The following is a 21,792-nucleotide window of genomic DNA, read 5'->3' on the forward strand; positions in this document are numbered from 1 at the left end:
ATGTGGCCCATTTGACCATAAAGGAGAATCATTCTGCCCATCCCAGCCATTTCATTGTGGGTCATAATCGTTAGCGTCAAACTGTGTGAGTGTGTGTGGTGCTCTATGAATGAGAGTATTTTTATAGGTGGTGAGTACCTTAGTGAATGTTTTTCTTTCTTTTCTTTTTTAAAGATTTCTTCTTCTTTTTTCTTTTTTAGGGAGAGAGAGGGAGAGAGAGAATCTTTTTTTTTGAAATTAAAAATATATAAAGTCACATTTATTTTTTTTAATTTTTAATTTAATTTAATTTTATTATGTTATGTTAGTCATACAGTACATCATTAGTTTTTGATGTAGTGTTTCATGATTCATTGTTTGTGTATAACACCCAGTGCTCCAGGGAATACATGCCCTCCTTAATACCCACCACTGGCCTAACCCATCCCCCTTCCCCTCAGTTTGTTTCTCAGAGTCCATAGTCACTCATGGTTCGTCTCCCCCTCTGATTCCCCCCCCTTCATTTTTCCCTTCCTTCTCTTAATGTCCTCCTTGTTATTCCTTATGTTCCACAAATAAGTGAAACCATATGATAATTGACTTTCTCTGTTTGACTTATTTCACTTAGCATAATCTCCTCCAGTCCCATCCATGTTGATGCAGAAGTTGGGTATTCATCCTTTCTGATGGCTGAGTAATATTCCATTGTACATATGGACCACATCTTCTCTATCCATTCATCTATTGAAGGGCATCTCGGCTCTTTCCACAGTTTGGCTGTTGTGGACATTGCTGCTATGAACATTGGGGTGCATATGGCCCTTCTTTTCACTACATCTGTGTCTTTGGGTTAAATACCCAGTAGTGCAATTGCTGGGTCATAGGGTGGTGGAGAGAGAGAATCTTAAGCAGACTTTGCACTGAGCATGGAGCTTGATGCAAGGCTTGATCCCACGATCCTGAGATCATGACCTGAGCTAAAGCCAAGAGTCAGACGCTTAATCAACTGAGCCACCCAGGCACCCCAAGTGAATGTGTTCATGTCCAATCTTTGCTTCCCTACCTGACCTCATAACAGTGGGAATTCTGGTAATGGATACTCAGGCACTGAAGATGTCATGTAGAAGGTGTTTCTCAGAGCTCTGACCTTCCCATGTTTACTGCCCAACATTCCTGATACCAGAACCCAGGGACCCTTCTGGACCCTCTTTGTCTCCTGGATCTAATGAATGTCCTTTGTGCCGAAGGTTGGCCAAGGGCCTTTTGATGTTTCACAAGGGGACTCTGGCCTCCTGGGAGGGCCTACGCCATCCCATCTGGGGCATAGTTTTGTGGGACAAAGAATACATCCTCTTTTTTGTTCTTTTGCATCTTCGGGCTATACTTTATACAGAACTCTAGAATGTTGGGACTGAGATCGACAATGTATCATGCTCTGACCAACATTTATTAAGTGTTTACCCTGTGCCAGGAATATTTTCACATGTTCTGACATTTGACCCTCACAGCTTTCCTGTGAAGTTGCTCTGCTTTTCATTCCCATTTTAGAGATGGGTCTCAGAGAAAGTAAGTCGCTTGTTTCCGGTGTCATGGCTGAGGAGTGGAGCCAGGATAGGGGCTGTTGTGTCTTACACTAGCTCCAGGTTCTTTCTCCCATTTTACAAGTGAGGAAACTGAGGCTCAGGGATGGGAAAGGACTTTGCTAGAGGCATGTGAGCAGGCAATGGTGGGACCCACTCAGGCACTCCGGTTCCCCATCCATCTTCTACTTTATGGTTCTACTCATGCTGTTATTGTCCAGCTATTGTTTTCAGAAAGGAAAATCAATTTCATATGAAATTACTTAAAAACTTCCAGGCTCTTCCTTCGTTGCACAACCAAATGTTCTATTTTATTTACAAGCGTATTTTTACAGCCTTTTTAGACTCCCAGTGATACATTTATTTCATTACTGAATTGGCAACATGTGATAACTCAAAATTCATATGATTTATCAGCTTTCAACACCCTTTGACATGGGGACTCTATTGTACTGAGAGTTCATGTCCTAAAATAGCCACAAACATCGATATGTGATCAGAGAGGAGAATGTCCCTCCGGAAGCCAGGTTTTCTGATTCCAAGTCCAGTACCTAGACTCAAACTCTTTATTAAAGAAAGTTACATTTTTTACTGATTACCATGATAGCTATTCTTAGATAGTGCTTGCTGTGTGCCTGGTAATTTTCACTTCACTCTATCTCTGTTAACTTGTTTAATCCTTAGAACAATCCCACATCAGATATTATTATTCCTGTTTTATAACAGGCATTCACAAGGGGCTGTATTGATAATATTAAACATTCACTTATCTATTGTCCAGTTTTTGTAAAGGTTTATTTTCTACTTTTAAGGCCTGAATCATCTACTCCCCTTGTGGTCCTCTCAGTGTCCCAAGACATTATTATATTGTGGGTTGATAATGCACGAGGCATTAGTTAAGATACTTTGAGTGCAAGTAATAGAACACCTGACTAACAGTGGCTTGAGAAGTAGGTGGTTCTGGGGTGGTTCAGTGGCAAACAAACAAACAAAACCACAAAACAAACAAACAAAACAAAACAAGACAAAACACCCACCCAAAAACCCAAAAACCAAAACTAGCCTCTTTGTACCCTTCTGTTTATCTTTCTTAGAACACTGGCTTTTGTCTTGAGGCTTGTTGCCTCATGATTTAAATAGGGCCACCTCACTGTTAGTCCTCAAATGGCTATTTTCAAAGACAGGGTGCCAAGGGTACCCAGAGAGGCCGGAATAGCATTGCTCTATGAGGAGAGAACATCTTCCCCCAGAAGCCCTCCAGCAAATTTCTCCATATATTTCATTTTGTTGTACTAAGTCACATGGCCCCTCCTAGTTGCAAGGAAGGCTGAGAAAACAGGAACCTCTGTGTGTGTATGTGTGTGTGTGTGTGTGTGTGTGTATAGATGTCACCATGAGAAAGATGGGAAGGGGGGGCGCCTGGGTGGCTCCATCAGTTGAGCATCCAGCTCTTGGTTTCAGCTCAGGTCATGGTCTTGGGGTCATGGGATCGAGCCCTGTGCTGGGCTCAGCATGGCGTCTGCTTGGGATTCTCCCTCTTCCTCTGCCCCACCCTCCCCCCAAAATAAATAAATAAAATCTTTTTTAAAAAGTGGGAGGGAAATGTCTTTTGGGTAGTCAAATGATGGTTTTTATCATACATGATAAATTGTTAGTAGATAACTATCTTTTAGGGTGGTCTCCAGTTGGTAATATGAGACATTTTAGTTTTTTAATTATTGTAACAAACTTAGGAAGTTGTTGAGTTACATGGTAGGAGTTCAAGATCTAAATATGGTTACTTTGAACTTCGAGATGTCATAATTCTAAGGCCTGAAAATGCATGGTAAATTAGGGTGCTTCCTGCTATATGCAACAACCACCTGCCCTGCGAGGTTTCGTATGAGTAGGAGCACCACTTCTTGCCCTGTCCTTGTCCTATAGTTTATTTTCGCATAAGAGTGTAGGTAGAATAAAGGGGCCACTGTGATGCACCCCAAGAGCCCTGAGGCTGAAATGGATACAATGTTATTTTATAACATTAGATCAGCGATGAGAAGAACCACCTCCGAGACAGGACTTGTCCCAGGCCCAAAGAAGGAAAAGCAGGTGTGTTAAGAGGATCTTAATATTATCTTTGAGGGAGGGGTGATCGGGAGACATCTCTGGGAACTTGGCCCTTCCTTCATGGGAAAATGCATCACACATTGTTGGCTTCTCCTGGGAACCCTTGTAGAGGGAGATCTCTTTCCTCTTTCTCTGTGGGCTCATCCTCAGAAACTGCAAAGCAGATGTGTGCTTTGGGGAGGTAGATGTTTTCCCTTTTGTCTTATTTTCAAAGATTAGTAGAAGGGACTGTAAGATCTTGCCTGCCTGATTCCTAGAGGCCCATTAGCTGGTAGGCCCCACGGCTGCAGGCCCATGACTACCCCATCTGCTTCTCTGATGGGCAAAGATGTTTCTTTTGGGGAGATCTTGTGGGGGTGGGGGAGAGTCTCTTCTGCCTTTCTAGAGCTTGCCTCTCACTCTACATGGCAGAGATAGCAAAATGTAGAACACTCTCCAGTAACAACCACCTTCTCATGCCTGGGAAGGAAGCCAGATGTAGCAATTGGAGCCGAATCATGTGTGACAGGGAGTCAGGGCTCTAGCACTGGCCCATCTGACAGGCATGCATGTCTTGAGTGCCTACTCAATGCCAAGTGCTGTGCTAGTGGTCGGCCTAGAAGTCAGGCTTCCCACCTCCACGTTTAGTGCCCTTTGCTCCATTCATGGGGAAGCAAGAAAGCTGATTAAGAAGGAGCGCATCCTACATACAAGGCATTGTGGTACTGATCTATTTTATTGGTGAAGAAAAGGAAGATCAAAAGTATAAGGTCCATGTGCATGGCCATGCAGGTGGCATTAGACAAATCCGAAGGAGGCCGTGGATTTAGGGCAAAGTGGAAAGGGGGCAATAGGTTCATAAGACAGAAAACATGGACTTCACAGGACTCTGGGGACTGACTGGACATGGGGGTATGCGTGGGAGGAAGGTGCCCAGGTCTCAACCAATGATTCGTGTTTTGAATAATAGCCCTATAATCAGCCCAGCTCTTCATTCAGATTATACTTCCTACAGATTGCATTGGCTTTTGCTAGGCACTGAATGTTTATGTCCCCCTGCCACCCCATTCAGATGCTGAAACCTAATCCCCAGTGTGATGGTATGTGGAGGTGGGGCCTTTGGGAGGGGATTAGGTCATGAAGGCAGGGTCTTCATAAATGGGATTTGTGCCCTTATAAAAGAGACCCCAGAGAGATATCTTCTCCCATCTACCATGTGAGAACTCAGTGAAGAGCCACCTATGAACCAAGGAATGGGCTCTCACCAGACACCAAATCTGTCAATGCCTTGATCTTGGACTTCCAGCCTCTGGAACTGTGAGAGATACATTTCTGTTGTTTATAAGTGACTCCATTTATGGCATCTTGTTATAGCAGCCCACATTGACCAAGAGTACTTCTGCACACATGAGCCCGGTCTGGCCATCCTGACTGCGGACTCTTGTGTTGTGTGGGCCTTGTTGAGGTTGGTCCTCATTGGCTCTACACTATCACCACCTTCAGGGCCCTGGACGGCCACTCTCACCACCTGCTCCCAACTTCACTGTATGGGTTAGGATGATATATTCTTCTGTGATGGCAACAATAGAACCTCCCAAACTTCAGTGGCTTAAGGTAACTAGTTTCTTTCTCCCTCACCTAAGAGTTTAATGTAGGTGTGCTTCATTGGTGGGTGGCTTTCCACCAGGTGGTGAATCACGGCTGAGTTCCCTTCCATCTTGTTCACCTTCCAACCTCTGGGACCACGGAGTCCTGAATACACATGGAGTGTATTCAGCCAGAAGAATAGGCAAGGAGAGGATGGAGAAGACACACCTGACCACCTGACTCTTACCTGCCTTTGGTTGGCAGTGACATGAATCGCTTGTGCTCATGCTCCATAGCAGACACTGCCCCCCCACCCCCCGGATGTCCAGGCACTGACAACATAGTCAGTCTCCAGTTAGGCAGCTGCTTCACATGACAACTCCATAGTATGGAAGGACAGGCACATATTTTGGTAGAGAGTAGCCGTCTGTTGCTATCCTACCCCAGGACTGTTTCCAGCCCTAACAGTAAGCACATAAAAGGCTACCCATCAAGTACCCTTCAAGGAGTTCAGGGTCTATTAGCCATATCACATTATGAAATCGGATAAAGGAGTCACAAAACACTTGAAAAAAAAAAAAGCCCTATTGTATATGTTAGATTGAACCATATGGAAATGCTGTCTTGTAGATAAAAAACAGCCGTATGTTGGCAATTCCATATGATTCAACCAAACATATGGGGGAAGTGTTTCTAAAACAGTTTTTCTTAGAACTCTAGCTCATAATTTTGGGAAAACACTGCATACTTTATACTCTGCTGGGAGACTCCAATACACTTTAACCAATTAAACACTTTGAAAACCCCTGTACTTAAGAAAATCCTGCATTGTTCCATTTCTTTAATCAGTGATTTCCTAAGTAAGTGTTGTCTAATCAGTGATTTCCAGGCTAATTTGTGCGTTGAATTTCCCAAATGCCTACTAAGCCCTCATAGAATTAGTCTCTTACCTCGTGCGCTTTGGGAAACTCTGCATGGAACACACCAGAGAATCCATTAATGAATCCTTTTATAAAGCAGAAAAGAAAGGTTTTCCCTACAAAAACCCACACTGAGCACGTTGGTGGACATGATATGCATTTGCAGAGTGAATGAATGCCTTTGAACTCTTCCCATCTCTCTGAGCCTTAGGTTTTTCATCTGCGAAATGAAGATGAAAAATTAAACGCGAAGAGCCTCTTGAAGAGCATAGGAAGGAGTGCAGATGTGCTCACTTCTTCCTTCCATTACCGTCCCTGAGATTGAAGAAGGCAGCCGCTTGCCACGTAGAGGACACCCCATTTCAGCAGCCACATGTGGGATTGCTTTGGTCCCGACGTGCAAACATGTTTAAGCCCAGTTTCTTGAGAGCTCACGTGGATATCTGGGTCTGGCAGAGTTATTTTTATGTGTTCAAGAGAGAAGAAAATAAAGAGCAACATCCTCGTGTTGACACGAAATGGCCTCCCTGTGATTCGGGGCTGGAGGTGGGGGCTGGGAGGGGGTGCTGAGGAAGCGACCACGCCGAAGAGTCCACATGGAACCACTTTTCCATGGTCTAATCTGGGAACCGGAACGCTCTGAGCTTGGAATAGAGATGGCTCTGGTTAGAGAATTGGTTCACTGGGGCCAGCGTGGCCTCTGGCAGGTCCTTGGACACATCTGTCCTTCCCCTGTCCTGACCTCATCTCCAGGCCTGGCAGAACCCCCAGAATGGATCTTTCTCCTGGCCCCCAGCAAGGCTCTTCACTGATTTCCAAACATGTGTGGCTGGTTTGGCCATCGGAGTCTGAGGCCCCTCTGCAACGGGGCCTCCCAGGATGGGTCTCTCTCCCCCCTGCACACTTATCATGGCTTCCAGTGGGGTCCACATGCCTGGTCCTCTTGCAGGATCCCCACCCCCAAAGCTCTTTCCAACATGAATAGGATGCAGCTAAGGGTCCTTATGCTGTGCCTGCTTTTCAAGTTGCTGTGGGGCTGGTGCCTTACAGACGTCCTCCTGCCAGCAGTCATGTGTGGCCCCCAGAGCCAGAAAGACCAGGTGTGAATCTTGGCTTGGCCACGTGTGAGCCATGTAACCTTGGACAGGTACTCTAATCTCTTTGCATCTCAGTTTCTTGATCTGTATAACGTGGATAATTACAGTTGTTGCATTTGTTATTCAAGGATCACATACTCACTGAAGACCGTCTCTCTGCATTCCAGGCACAGGATGTGCAAAGATGAACTACGGTTAGTCTCTGCCTCAAGCAGGGGTGTTCTCCAGATAAAAAAGGATGTGAAAGTAAATGCCAAGTCTTTGGCTGGGCAGCCACAACACGGTGAAGTGGAAGGAACTGGGGCTTTAATGTGGACATCCATATGCTCAAATCCCAGCTCTGTGACCTTGGGTAAGATGTGCTTTCTGATCCTCAGCTTCCTCATCTGTACCATGAGGAGGTTTAACTAGATGATTGTTTTTCCCTGATGCTTTAGGGCTGCATAAAGTATCCAACCTAGAAGTCAAAAGGAGAAATAAATTAGCTGAGTTGATGCCATGTAACTAAGCCTAGTGGGTGTGTGGCACTTACCATTCTACCCTGGACATTCTATATTGAAGACCTTTCAAGGAGTCCTGTGTGTTCTTGGGGAAGACCTGAGCTTTGGCAGCCAACAAACTTAGAATCTAATCCTACTCCTGCCACTTATTGGCTAAGTGACTTGTTTTTTTAAGATTTTATTTATTTATTTATTTATTTATTTATTTATTTATTTATTTAGAGTGAGCAAACCGGGGGAGGGGCAGAAGGAGAGGGAGAGAATTTCAAGCAGACTCTGCACTGAGCTGGGGGAGGGGGGTTAATCCCACGACCCCGAGATCATGACCTGAGCTGAAACCAAGAGTTGGATGCTCAACTGATAGAGCCACCCAGGTGCCCCTGGCTGAGTGACTTTGAATGAATTCGTCAGTGTCTCTGAGCCTCCATTGCCCATCATAAAATTTGGGGCAAACATACACTTTGCAGTGTTGCTATTGTAAGAATGAGAGATTGCTTAGGTGAAGTGCCCGGCACAGTAGAGCCTTGCTCCATGGTTCTGTGATTCAGCACATTGAGTCCCTGAAGAGCAGGCTTTGCATTTGGCCCACTGGTCTCCACAGGGCCCAGCACAGGACTGGGTGGCAGTAGATTCTCAGTGAATGCTTATTGAATGAAGGAGTAGGTTTTATGCACTGTGCTTTTTTTTTTTTTTTAAGACTGATTGAGTGATTGATTGATTTATTGAGAGAGGGAGAGAGCATGCACCCACCTGTGCGTGTGAGCAGGGGGAGGGGCAGAGGGAGAGGGAGAGAAGCAGACTTCCTGCTAAGTGTGGAGTCTGACTTGGGGCTACCTCAAGGCCCTGAGATCATGACCTGAGCAGAAACCAAGAGTTGGATGCTTAACCGACTGAACCACCCAGGCACCCTGTGTTATGCTTTTGTAACCTGGGCCTCAAAGAAGCATAGTTTCCTCTGTAGCAGGTGGTGAATAACTGGGAAGCGGGAAGAACTTTAGATCCAGCTACGGGCCTGAGATATAACTTATCTAGCACGGACTCTCCGCATTAATACCTGGAAGTCCCTGGGCAAGTTGTGGTATCTCCTGGTTCCTCGGCACCTGAGTTACTTCATATTTATCTTGCCTACCTTGCTGGGTGCCAAGGTGCTCCAAAGAATTTGCAGCTGTGAAAATATTCTATAAACTCTGAATTGCCATCCACATGTAAATTGTTGTAGCCAGCTGCGTGCCTACAGAGGGCCTCGAAGCTGTTGACATCTGCCATCTGGCCTTGGAAGGTCAGATGGTCTAGCACTCAGGCATGTGAACTTCTGGGATTTCACATGCAGGGAACATCATCAGGAGACGCCAGCTGAGCACCCCTTGTGCCAGGGAAGCAAATGTGCTTGGCTCACTGTCCCCATGGATATTAATGGAATATTTATACAACACAGGCAAGGCTTCCAGAGCATCCTAAAGCCATGTTGACTTTTGTCCCATGCTAGAGATTTGCATAGCGTCTTTTCACCTGTTACCTCCTTCTTTTAATCTTCTTAGTGACTGTGGGAAATTGGTACTGTTCCTATTTTATAGGTAAGGAAACTGAAGCCCAGAGAGGTGTAAAAAAGTGCAAGAAAACATGGGGTAGTTAGGGGCAGAACAGCCCAGGCTTTCTGACTCGAGGCCTGACACCGTTCCCGTCCTTTAACTTTCCATGAGAAAAAAGATCTTGAAATTACCCAGCAAACAGGAAGTCTGTCCCTGATTTATCTTGCTATTCCATGGAACTTAGCCTTAGCTGGGAGCATAATAGGTATTCAGTATTAGAATTGTGGCATCAAAGAACATGCCTTTTCAAATCAGGCAGATCTGTATTCAAGTCCTGCTCAGCCACTGATTGGCTATATGACCTTGGACAAGGTACTTCAATTCTCTGGTCTTCACATTTGCAAGCCCCGTCCTGGCTGGGGCTGCTGAGTCAGTAGAAGGAGCATACGCAAGGCACTGAGTAGCGGACCTGACACCTATTAGGTATCTGATTAATGCAGGGCTCTCTAATTAACAAAAGCTTAACGAAGTGGCCTTCAGACTCTTTCGTTTGAGTGGAACACATGGAAGGTGATCTTGGGAACTCACTTCTCTTTAATTGCTCTCCCCTCTCTGGCACACATTTATTTTTAAAATCCATGCATGCAGAAAAGGTGATGGGACCCACGTGCCTCTGATTCCTTCATGCCCCAGTCAGCAGGTGCTATGTGGTCGGAGGCCTTCACCTGGCTTCCTCCCCTGTGGCCTCAGAGACAGAGGTCTCCTTTGCTTCTAATCCAGATGAGCTCCCACACTGAGTCCAAAACAGGAGACTTGCCCAAACTCACCTGGACACAGGAAGGTTAAACCTCTTCTCATTGTCAGAGCAAAGCACACTATACTTCAGCCCCTGGCAGCTACTGGTTGTACAAATGACATGGTCTTCCATGTCATCTGGTTTCACAAAGGAATGGTGAACACATACATTTTACAGATGGGGAAACAGGCCCAGAGAGCCATTTTTCAAGCTCATGTCATGTGCCAAATACCATGCTAGGTGTTCTGTTTGCCTTCTCTTGAATTTTTATGAGGGATTTGGGAATATAGAAACTGAGGCTCAAGGATGTCTGGTGATTTGGTCAAGGTCACACCGTGTACTAGTCACTAAGAGTTAAATGCCGTCGCTCAAACCAGATGGAAGTGGACTGCCTTCTCACACAGCAGTGTGCTCTAGAGGTGCGCAGGTGGAGCAGGGCGGCAAGCAGCTCTGCTCAGGAGGTACCCAGGCACCAGAGGGCCTTCTAATTTTGCTGATGGAGTGTCGCCTTGTTCCCTCGGTTGAAGCTCTTTCACCTCCGCACATGTGCTCCGGTCCACAGGAAGGGGGAAAGAGAGGCAGTGGAAGGTAAGCAATTTCCAGTAGCACCTTATTGGTGAGAACATAGCCACCCCTGGCTGCAAGAGAGCGTGGGAAATGTAGGCACTAGCCAGGTGACCGTTTGTCCATCCCAAACTCAGAGAGTGGAGTGTCCCATCCCCACTACAAACAGTGAGTTGCAGAGCTGCGTTTGGCACACAGATCTGTCTGCTCTTTCCATCACTCCATGGCTCTTGGGGGCTAGGGCAGATTCCTTCCCTGACTTCTGCTACTCTCTAGTATTCTAACCACCTTGGACCATTGAGTCGGACATGTGCCGACATTAGTATAGTGACCGGCCACTTACTGTGTGCAAATACATGGTGCTTTCACACATTTTCGGTTAGTGTTCAGACTGAAAGCCTGTGTGTACAGATATGATAAGGGGTCAGTTGATCTGAAATGCTCAGTGGCCCTGAGTGTGAGGATGTGGCATTTCAGCTTCCTACTTCTTTCCTGTACAGTTCAGTGCTTAAGAGGTTGGGGTCCATATATGTCCTTTGAGATAAATATTGGTATTTTCAAATGATGAACAATTGTCCAGCCATTACAAAGAACAAGGCAGATATTTATATACTGACCTGGAAGGACTGCTTAGTGCTATTGGTAAGTGGAAATCAAAAGGGACAGAACACTGTCCACAGTGTGCTACAGATGGGGAAGCATAACCCATTTGCCTCTGTTAGGGGAAAAGAACTTTTGAAAGCTTGAAACAAATGATAACAGAACAAGATGCAGAAAGACAAGAGCAAGAGAAACATACCTATTCTGTACATATCTTCGTACCTGTTGAATTTGGTACCATGTGAATATATTTCCTCTTTTTAAAAAATTTTTTATGGTTATGTTAATCACCATACATTACATCATTAGTTCTTGATGTAGTGTTCCATGATTCATTGTTTGTGCATAACACCCAGTGCTCCACGCAGAACGTGCCCTCTTTAAATCCCATCACCAGGCTAACCCATCCCCCCAACCCCTCCCCTCTAGAATCCTCAGTTTGTTTTTCAGAGTCCCTCGTCTCTCATGGTTCGTCTCCCCCTCCGACTTACTCCCCTTCATTCTTCCCCTCCTGCTATTTTCTTCTTTTTTTCTTAACATATATTGCATTATTTGTTTCAGAAGTACAGATCTGTGATTCAACAGTCTTGCACAATTCACAGCGCTCACCATAGCACATACCCTCCCCAATGTCTATCACCCAGCCACCCCATCCCTCCCAGCCCCCACCACTCCAGCAACCCTCAGTTTGTTTCCTGAGATTAAGAATTCCTCACATCAGTGAGGTCATATGATACCTGTCTTTCTCTGATTGACTTATTTCACTCAGCATAACAGCCTCCAGTTCTATCCACGTCGTTGCAAATGGCAAGATCTCATTCCGTTTGATGGCTGCATAATATTCCATTGTGTATATATACCACATCTTCTTTATCCATTCATCTGTCGATGGACATCTTGGCTCTTTGCACAGTTTGGCTATTGTGGACATTGCTGCTATAAACATTGGGGTGCACATACCCCTTCGGATCCCTACATTTGTATCTTTGTGGTAAACATCCAGTAGTGCAATTGCTGGATCGTATGGTAGCTCTGTTTGAGGAACCTCCATACTGTTTTCCAGAGTGGTTGCACCAGCTTGCATTCCCACCAACACTGTAGGAGGGTTCCCCTTTCTCCGCATCCCGGCCAACATCTGTCATTTCCTGACTTGTTAATTTTAGCCATTCTGACTGGTGTGAGGTGGTATCTCATGGAGGTTTTGATTTGGATTTCCCTGATGCCGAGCGATGTTGAACACTTTTTCATGGGTCTGTTGGCCATTTGGATGTCTTCTTTGGAAAAATGTCTGTTCATGTCTTCTGCCCATTTCTTGATTGGATTATTTGTTCTTTGGGTGTTGAGTTTGATAAGTTCTTTATAGATTTTGGATACTAGCCCATTATCTGATATGTCATTGGCAAATATTTTCTCCCATTCTGTCGGTTGTCTCTTGGTTTTGTGGACTGTTTCTTTTGCTGTGCAAAAGCTTTTTATCTTGATGAAATCCCAAGAGTTCATTTTTGCCCTTGCTTCCCTTGCCTTTGGCGATGTTTCTAGGAAGAAGTTGCTGCGGCTGAGGTCGAAGAGGTTGCTGCCTGTGTTCTCCTTTAGGATTTTGATGGACTCCTGTCTCACGTTTAGGTCTTTCAACTATTTGGAGTCTATTTTTGTGTGTGGTGTAAGGAAACGGTCCAGTTTCATTCTTCTGCATGTGGCTGTCCAATTTTCCCAACACCATTTGTTGAAGAGACTGTCTTTTTTCCATTGGCCATTCTTTCCTGCTTTGTCAAAGATGAGTTGACCATAGAGTTGAGGGTCCATTTCTGGGCTCTCGGTTCTGTTCCATTGATCTATGTGTCTGTTTTTGTGCCAGTACCATACTGTCTTGATGATGACAGCTTTGTAATAGAGCTGCAAGTCCGGAATTGTGATGCTGCCAGCTTTGCTTTTCTTTTTCAATATTCCTCTGGCTATTCGGGGTCTCTTCTGGTTCCATACAAATTTTAGGATTATTTGTTCCATTTCTTTGAAAAAAGTCGTTGGTATTTTGATGGGGATTGCATTGAATGTGTAGATTGCTCTAGGTAGCATTGACATCTTCACAATGTTTGTTCTTCCAATCCATGAGCATGGGACGTTTTTCCATTTCATTGTGTCTTCTTCAGTTTCTTTCATGAGCATTTTATAGTTTTCTGAGTACAGATCCTTTGCCTCTTTGGTTAAATTTATTCCTAGGTATCTTATGGTTTTAGGTGCAATTGTAAATGGGATCGACTCCTTGATTTGTATCTCTTCTGTCTTGTTGTTGGTGTATAGGAATGCCACTGATTTCTGTGCGTTGATTTTATATCCTGCTACTTTACTGAATTCCTGTATGAGTTCTAGCAGTTTTGGGGTGGAGTCTTTTGGGTTTTCCACATACAGTATCATATCATCTGCAAAGAGTGAGAGTTTGACTTCCTCTTTGCTGATTTGGATGCCTTTGATTTCTTTTTGTTGTCTGATTGTTGTGACTAGGACTTCTAATACTATGTTGAATAGCAGTGGTGATAGTGGACATCCCTGCCGCGTTCCTGACCTTAGGGGAAAAGCTCTCAGCTTTTCCCCATTGAGAATGATATTCGCTATAGGTTTTTCATAGATGGCTTTTATGATATTGAGGTATGTACCCTCTATCCCTATACTCTGAAGAGTTTTGATCAAGAAAGGATGCTCTACTTTGTCAAATGCTTTTTCTGCATCTATTGAGAGGATCATATGATTCTTGTTCTTTCTTTTGTTAATGTATTGTATCACGTTGATTGATTTGCGGATGTTGAACCAACCTTGCAGCCCAGGGATAAATCCCACTTGGTCATGGTGAATAATCCTTTTAATGTACTGTTGGATCCTATTGGCTAGTATTTTGGTGAGAATTTTTGCATCCATGCTCATCAGGGATATTGGTCTGTAATTCTCCTTTTTGATGGGGTCTTTTTGTCTGGTTTTGGGATCAAGGTAATGGTGGCCTCATAAAATGAGTTTGGAAGTTTTCCTTCCATTTCTATTTTTTGGAACAGTTTCAGGAGAATAGGTATTAATTCTTCTTGAAATGTCTGATAGAATTCCCCTGAGAAGCCATCTGGCCCTGGGCTTTTGTTTGTTGGGAGATTTTTGAGGACTGCTTCAATTTCCTTAGTGGGTATAGGTCTGTTCAGGTTTTCTATTTCTTCCTGGTTCAATTTGTTTAGTTGATACATGTTTAGGAATGCACCCATTTCTTTCAGGTTATCTAATTTGCTGGCATAGAGTTGCTCCTAATATGTTCTTATAATTGTTTGTATGTCTTTGGTGTTGGTTGTGATCTCTCCTCTTTCATTCATGATTTTGTTGATTTGGGTCATTTCTCTTTTCTTTTTGATAAGTCTGGCCAGGGGTTTATCAATCTTGTTAATTCTTTCAAAGAACCAGCTCCTAGTTTCATTGATCTGTTCTACTGTTCTTTTGGTTTCTATTTCATTGATTTCTGCTCTGATCTTTATTATTTCTCTTCTCCTGCTGGGTTTAGGCTTTATTTGCTGTTTTTTTCTCTAGCTCCTTTAGGTGTAGGGTTAGGTTGTGTATTTGAGACCTTTCTTGTTTCTTGAGAAAGGCTTGTATTGCTATATACTTTCCTCTCAGGACTGCCTTTGCTGTATCCCAAAGATTTTGAGCAGTTATGTTTTCATTTTCATAGGTGTCCATGAATTTTTTTAAATCTTCTTTAATTTCCTGGTTGGCCCATTCATTCTTTAGTAGGATGCTCTTTAGCCTCCATGTATTTGAGTTCTTTCCGACTTTCCTCTTGTGATTGAGTTCTAGTTTCAAAGCATTGTGGTCTGAAAATATGCAGGGAATAATCCCAATCTTTTGGTACTGGTTGAGACCTGATTTGTGAGCTAGGATGTGATCAGTTCTGGAGAATGTTCCATGGGCACTAGAGAAGAATGTGTATTCCGTTGCCTTGGGATGGAATGTTCTGAATATGTCTGTGAAGTCCATTTGGTCCAGTGTTTCATTTAAAGTCTTTATTTCCTTGTTGATCTTTTGCTTAGATGACCTGTCCATTTCAGTAAGGGGGGTGTTAAAGTCCCCCACTATTATTGTATTGTTGTCAATGTGTTTCTTTGATTTTGTTATTAATTGGCTTATATAATTGGCTGCTCCCATGTTCGGGGCATAGATATTTACAATTGTTAGATCTTCTTGTTGGATAGACCCTTCAAGTAGGATATAGTGTCCTTCTTCATCTCTTATTACGGTCTTTGTTTTAAAATCTAATTTGTCTGATATAAGGATTGCCACCTCAGCTTTCTTTTGGTGTCCATTAGCATGGTAAATGGTTTTCCACCCCCTCATTTTCAATGTGGGGGTGTCTTTGGGTCTAAAATGAGTCTCTTGCAGACAGCATATAGATGGGTCTTGTTTTTTAATCCAATCTGATAGCCTGTGTCTTTTGATTGGGGCATTTAGCCCATTTACATTCAGAGTAACTATTGAAAGATATGAATTTAGTGCCATTGTATTGCCTGTAAGGTGACTGTTACTGTATATTGTCTGTGTTCCTTTCTGATCTATGCTGCTTTTAGGCTCTCTCTTTGCTTAGAGGACCCCTTTCAATATTTCTTGTACGGCTGGTTTCGTGTTTGCAAATTCCTTTAGTTTTTGTTTGTTCTGGAAGATTTTTATCTCTCCTTCAGTTTTCAATGAGAGCCTAGCTGGATATAGTATTCTTGCTGCATATTTTTCTCATTTAGTGCTCTGAAGATATCATGCCAGTCCTTTCTGACCTGCAATGTTTCTACCTGTATAGGTTACATATCTCTTCTCCCGAGCTGCTTTCAGGATTTTCTCTTTGTCTCTGAGACTCATAAGTTTTAGTATTAGATGTTGGGGTGTTGACTTATTTTTATTGATTTTGAGAGGGGTTCTCTGTGCCTCCTGGATTTTGATGGCTGTTTCCTTCCCCACAGTAGGGAAGTTCTCTGCTATAATTTGCTCCAATATACCTTCTGCCCCTCTCTCTCTTTCTTCTTCTTCTGGGATCCCAATTATTCTAATGTTGTTTCGTCTTATTGTATCGCTTATCTCTCGAATTCTGCCCTCGTGATCCTGTAGTTGTTTGTCTCTCTTTTTCTCAGCCTCTTTATTTTCCATCATTTGGTCTTCTATATCGCTGATTCTCTCTTCTGCCTCATTTATCCTCGCAGTTAGTGCCCCCATTTTTGATTGCACCTCATTAATAGCCTTTTTGATTTCAACTTGGTTAGATTTTAGTTCTTTTATTTCTCCAGAAAGGGTTTCTCTAATAACTTCCACGCTTTTTCCAAGCCCAGCTAGTATCTTTAAAGTCATGATTCTGAACTCTAGGTCTGACATCGTACTGATGTCCGTATTGAGTAGGTCCCTGGCAGATGGTACTACCTCTTGTTCTTTTTGCTGAGGTGATTTTTTTCGTCTTGTCATTTTGTCCAGAGGAGAGTAGATGAGTGAGAGAACAAAATGGTAACAGGTTAACAACGTCCCCAGCAAATATACTGTATACAAATCAGAAAAGACCTGAAACCAGGGGAAAAGAAAGTGAAAGAAAGAAAAAAGAAAGAGAAAAAAAAAAGAAAAAGAAAAAGATAAAAACAAACAAAAACAGAACAATACAAAAAAACAGAATATGATCAAATATGATCAGGCTAGTACATAGATCAGTGCCACACACTAGATTTTGGGCATATTTTGGTCTGTTAGAAGAAAGTGCCTCCTAAAATTTTAAAGGAAGAAAGACTTACATATGTACAAAATAAGGGTTGATACAATGAACGGATGGAAGATGACTGTAAAGATGAAAATTATAAAAGATTTTATAAAAGGAATTGATAAGTTATTTGAAAAAAGAAAGAAGAAGATTTAAAAAAAAGAAAAAAAAAGGGAGAGAATGTGATCAGGCAGGAGACTAGAACAAAGCCATCCACTAGTGATTTAGGGTATATTTTGATCTGTTAGAAGAAACTGTATCTCAAAATTTTAAAGAGAGAACAACTTATATATATATATGCCAAAAATAAGGGTAACTACTATGAAGGGTTAAAATATGACTCTAAAAATAAAAAATAAAAAATGTTTTTTTAAAAAAGGGATTGATAAGATGTTGGTTGAAAAAGGGAAAAAGAAAAATTAAAAAAAAAAACCAGTTAAAAAAATTAACTTTGAAAAACTAATGAATCATTGTAAAAAAGCCATGAATTCTATGTGCAGTATTCCCCTAGCGCTGGAGTTCTCCTGTTCTCCTTGATCGGTAAACTTGGTCTTGGCTTGCTGGCTGTTCATGCTGATCTTCTGGAGGAGGGGCCTGTTGCCGTGGTTCCCAAATGTCTTTCCTGGAGGAGGAATTGCCCCGCCCTTGTTGGTCCGGGCTGAGCAATCTGCTCGGGTTTGCTCTCAGGAGCTTTTGTTCCCTGCAAGCTCTCCGTACAGCTTTGTAGGACCAGGGTGAAAATGGTGGCCTCCCAATCTTTGCCCGGAGGAGCTGAGAACTTGGGGCCCCGCTCCTCAGTGCACCCCCAGAGAAAAGCAGTCAGTCACTCCCGTCTCCCTGGTCTCTCCGTGCTCACCCGGCCTGTGACCGAGTGTTTCTATCTCTGGCACCCGACCCCCTGTGGAGTCTCCAAACCCAGCAGATCCCTGGGGAGGAAGGGGAGTCTTCCCAGCCCTGCAGCTTGTTGGGTCCCTGCTGGAGGAGCAGTGGCCCAACTGGGCCGCGGATCACAGTTTATGGCAACCCCGAGCTGAGAGCCCGCGCCTCGGCTCCGTCTCTGCAGCCGGCTTCCCCGCTCCGATACCTGGGAGCTCTGCCGCACTCAGGCACCCCCGGTCTTTCTGTGACCCCGAGGGTCCTGAGACCACACTGTCCCGCGAGGGTTCCACCCCCCCGCTTAGCCACTGGAGCGACGTCCCTCCGCGGAGCCGACTTCTAAAAGTTCTGATTTTGTGCTCTGCGGCTCTACCACTTGCCAGAAGCGGCCGACGGAGGCCTCCTCCCCCGCCGTCTATCCTCCCGAATATCGCCTCGGATTCACTTCTCCGCTCGGCCTACTTTCCAGTAAATGGTCGCTTTTCTGTTCAGAGAGCTGTTGCTATTCTTTTCTTCGATCTCCTGTTGAGTTCGTAGGTGTTCAGAATGGTTTGATCCCTATTCAGCTGAATTCCTGAGACCAGACGAAATCCAGGTCTCATACTCTTCCGCCCTCTTGCTCCGCCCTCTATATTTCCTCTTTTTTATCAAAGTAAAAATAAAAATGAAAACCAGACCTTGGGATACGGAGATAGCTAGATGACCCTGGGGACGTCCCTCAACCTCTTGGAGCTCCCGTTTCCTGATTGGTGACATGGGGAATAAAAATCACAATGCAGATCGGCCTCACACCAGAATCAAAGGTGCTAATGGCCATGAAGCACCCACACAAAGCAAGACAAATCATTTGTGCATGGTAAGTGTGCCCTATCATCATTATAGTTCCTTCTTGGAAGGACAGGGAGTAGAGGTTCTGTTTGTCTCAAGGACCCTCAATCAAGGTTTGGTATTCTCTTTGGCCTTAGGAGGGCTTTCAGTGAGGTTGAAGGAACCTCCCACCAAGAGCATGCGGGCCTTCATTCCAGCTGTCTTTGGGAAATCCTCTCTTGGACACGAACATAAGGAAGTTGGCAAGGCACCCAAATGCTGATCTTCCTGGTTCAGGAAAACTAGGCCCTGGGAAAGGATTGTCCATCCCTGGACAGCACAGACCCTGCAGGCAGATCCTGAGCATTGCTGTGTATCAGGCCAGTGCAGGAGGCCAGGGGTAGGGATAGGAAGATGGTTAGACCTCATCCCTTCTCTGAGGGACAAGCCAGGGGGTGAAGGCTAGAGGGGGAGAGGGGGATAAGTTCCACTTGATAGAGAAGAACAAAGGCCTGGAGCTCACAGTGGGGAGAGTTCACATGAGGACAGGAGAATCTGAGGGTGCTGTATGTTCACCCATCGTCATTCACTCATTCGTGCTTTCACTCACTCACTCATTCCAGAAAACTTCTCTGGAGGAAGAAAGGATATAAATCCATATTGGTTACTCTCTGCTAGACATACTGCTTCAAGTGTTCACATACATTATCTGATATAAAATAATAAAGACACAACCTAGTAGAAAGATTATAAACTGGATTGTCAGACACATCTGGGTTGAAATCCTGGTACCACCACATTTTTAGCTGTGGCACTTGAGAAAAAAATCAGTTACCTGTTCTTAGTGTGCTTCCTTATCTGTCAAATGGGGTTAATAATCAAAGAATCATCCTGAGGATTGAAAGAAATGATGTTTGTAAATTATTCCGCATATGGCCTGGCACAGACGAGGTGCTAAATAAAAATGCTGGCTCTCTTCCCTTCCTGTATCTTAGAGAACTTTTTTTTAGAGATGAATGATTGCCTATCATGCCTTCTAGAATTAGGCTGTATTCTCTGAAAAGTGAGCATTAATCTAGCATAACACTCTTGATGCTTTGTTTACCTAATCTTTCGGGATGGGATGGCCTCTTTCCCTCCCATTTTATCAAAGACATCCCACCGTAAATGGACTTAATTCACAAGGCTGCATTAAAGAACAGTCTTCACTGGGAAGTGTGGCTGCCCACTCTTGGGCTCTGGACTTCTGTTTTCTCTGGAGCTCCAACGTCATGGAAGATCATGCCAGATTGGTCTTGGGCCCCACAGGCCTGCCTTCCTTAGAGTTCCCATCTAGGGGTATCGCTGTGGGTTGAAGTGTGCCCTTCAGGAGGATGGCTTGAAGTCCTAACCCTGAGTACCTCAGAATGGGATCTTATTTAGAAATAGGGTCATTGCAGATGTAATTAGTTAGGATGAGGCCCTACTGGAGTAGGGTGGGCCCTTCATATAATGTGACTAATGTCTTTATAGGAAGACCATGTGAAGAGAACACCAGAGGAGAGGAGAGGCAGAGATTGGAGTGCCATGACTGCAAGTCTAGGAAGGCCGTGGAGTGCTAACCACCACCAGAAGCTGGGAAGAGGCATGGAAGGATTCTACAGGTTTTGGAGGGAGAGTGGGGTTGTAGGCATCTGAGGGTGGACTTCTAACCTGCAGAACTGTGAGGCAATACGTTACTGTTGTTTCCAGCCACCCAGTTTGTGGTGCTTTGTCATGGTGGCCCATGGGAAACTAATAAGGTATGAAACAAGTAGATATTTAATCTGTATCTTCAAAGTTCAGAAATTGAACCCATCAACTTCCTCATTTCTCTGGCACCAACAATTTAGTATAGGACGTGGCTGATGCAGCAAGTCTATCACAGGAGTGCGAGGATGGATGGCTGTGGCTGGGAGCAGGGCCCCGCAGCTGCTGGAAACAGTCTTCCCTTGACCTTGGGTCTGGATGCCCAGTCCACTGCTTGCTCCACTGGGACAGTAATGACAGGTACGAGTGAGCTCCCTGGTTGTGAGCCTGGGCTTTGGAGTCTCCCCACCTCGGTTTCCTTGCTTGTGGTTTTTCGCCTAGTCTAGTAAATAAGCACTCACTAAATGTCGGCTGTGACTGTCATGGTTATTGTTATCCTATTCTGATGTCACACATTAAGTGGTTCACATGTACTATTTAATTTAATTCTCGTGGTAAGCCTTCAGGTAAACATTAATATTCCTATTTTGCCAATGAGGAGGTGATTTGCCCAAATCACACAAATAGGAAAATGGCGGCGCTGGCCCACAAACCAGCCATGCGGCCTCCTGTTGCCACCTCAGCTCCTCTCCAGCTACTTCCATTCAGACTCAGCTTTCTTGGCCTCAGAATCAGCTACTCTCTCCAGGATGGCCCCAGGCCTTCCATTTTCTGACATGGTTGTACTGTCTGGCCAACCACAGGCTCTGCCTGGACATGTCAGCTTTCCTTGATTATTTTTTAATTCTTTGAAAATATCTCTTGCTAAAATATAATTTTCAACATGGTGGAATCACCACTTTCATACAAATATAACAGGAATATATATGAAAGATGTTATTTTAACTTACTGATTAATGATGAAGTTAATGAGAGATTAAATGAGAATTTGGCTTCCAGAAATTTATATTCCTTTTCAGACAAAATCCATTTTGATCACTAGGACTAGGGATTATTTGCATTGCCAGGGACAGAGAACATTAGCATTATTATTAGTTTTCTAGAAGTCAAGTTTTATCCCTCAGATAAAAGTTGTTAAGTAGCTAAGTCAATCAAAACTATCAAAGGTGTATAGAATCTGGTAATTCTTGGACCGCTAGATAATGCTCAAATTCAACTGAAAGAACACCCTTCTGCCAATTTCCAGTCTTTGACAAAATTTTCTGATGCTCTTTTTAATGTGTGTAATGCAAAAGGGTTTTTTTATCCACGAGATATATAGAACTCCTATAAATTACTAAAAGACAGTTGACCCCAAAGAAAAACAGGCAATTCGCAAAATAGCCAATAAAAATGAAAACATGCCCAACCTCATTTGTAATCAAAGAAACGCAAATTAAAATGACAATGAGATAC

At 43.8% G+C, this 21,792-nt stretch overlaps 1 long non-coding RNA gene across 1 annotated transcript in view; it reads left to right on the forward strand.

The window, feature by feature from the left end:
* The window catches only part of LOC113915614, a 61,592-nt gene extending 40,810 nt beyond the window's left edge, over positions 1 to 20,782 (forward strand). Inside the window, exons 2-3 of the long non-coding RNA XR_003517790.2 lie at positions 7,416 to 7,600; positions 20,182 to 20,782. This is a non-coding gene — a long non-coding RNA (uncharacterized LOC113915614). The remainder of the gene's footprint in view (positions 1 to 7,415; positions 7,601 to 20,181) is intronic.
* The last annotated feature ends 1,010 nt before the right edge of the window (positions 20,783 to 21,792 follow it).

This window comes from Zalophus californianus, chromosome 4 (genome assembly GCF_009762305.2).
Source record: "Zalophus californianus isolate mZalCal1 chromosome 4, mZalCal1.pri.v2, whole genome shotgun sequence".
In the NCBI taxonomy this organism is placed as follows: Eukaryota; Metazoa; Chordata; class Mammalia; order Carnivora; family Otariidae; genus Zalophus; species Zalophus californianus.